At 63.7% G+C, this 408-nt stretch overlaps 1 protein-coding gene across 2 annotated transcripts in view; it reads right to left on the bottom strand.

Annotated features, from left to right (window-relative positions):
• Positions 1-4: 4 nt before the first annotated feature.
• LOC104471531 (low density lipoprotein receptor adapter protein 1-like) overlaps positions 5-408 on the bottom strand; it is a 4160-nt gene continuing 3756 nt past the window's right edge. For both annotated transcript variants that reach the window (XM_010086902.1, XM_010086903.1), the window contains 2 exons: positions 272-357; positions 5-100 (listed from right to left, as the gene is read on the bottom strand). The gene's annotated coding sequence lies outside the window, so the exon portion shown is untranslated. The remainder of the gene's footprint in view (positions 101-271; positions 358-408) is intronic.

Raw genomic sequence — 408 nt, 5'->3', positions numbered from 1 at the left:
AGCCCTCGCAGCCCCTTCCAGCTGTCCGGGGGCTGTCCCAGGCGGTAGCACAGCAGCTGTGCAGGAGGAGAGCTCACTCTGGGCACAAGAGGTGCAGACACTGAAAAGCAAGAGGGAGGAAGACACGGTCCATGAGGCATCCCAACCATGAGGCTGGGAACCCAGCACAGCCTGGGAGGGGAACAGACCTTCCCAGAGAGCCATCAGCCCCCTCCCCCTGCAGAGGACATGCTGGGGATGTGGCAAAGCAGCACCGAAGGAAGGAGCTTACCTGCTGAGCTGTGGGCCCCCCTCCCCAGCTCCTCCATGCTGCTTTGGAAGAGAACAGAGCACCCGTCACGGCCCCAGCAAGGTCCGCTGAGAGACGCAGCATGTTACCGACACTGCAAGCGCAGGCACGGGGCCGGC

The sequence above is a fragment of the Pterocles gutturalis genome, unplaced genomic scaffold (assembly GCF_000699245.1).
Source record: "Pterocles gutturalis isolate BGI_N339 unplaced genomic scaffold, ASM69924v1 scaffold30141, whole genome shotgun sequence".
Taxonomy (NCBI): domain Eukaryota; kingdom Metazoa; phylum Chordata; class Aves; order Pterocliformes; family Pteroclidae; genus Pterocles; species Pterocles gutturalis.
The sequence above is the reverse complement of the archived record's forward strand: the minus strand, read 5'-3'. Positions and strand labels throughout refer to the sequence as shown.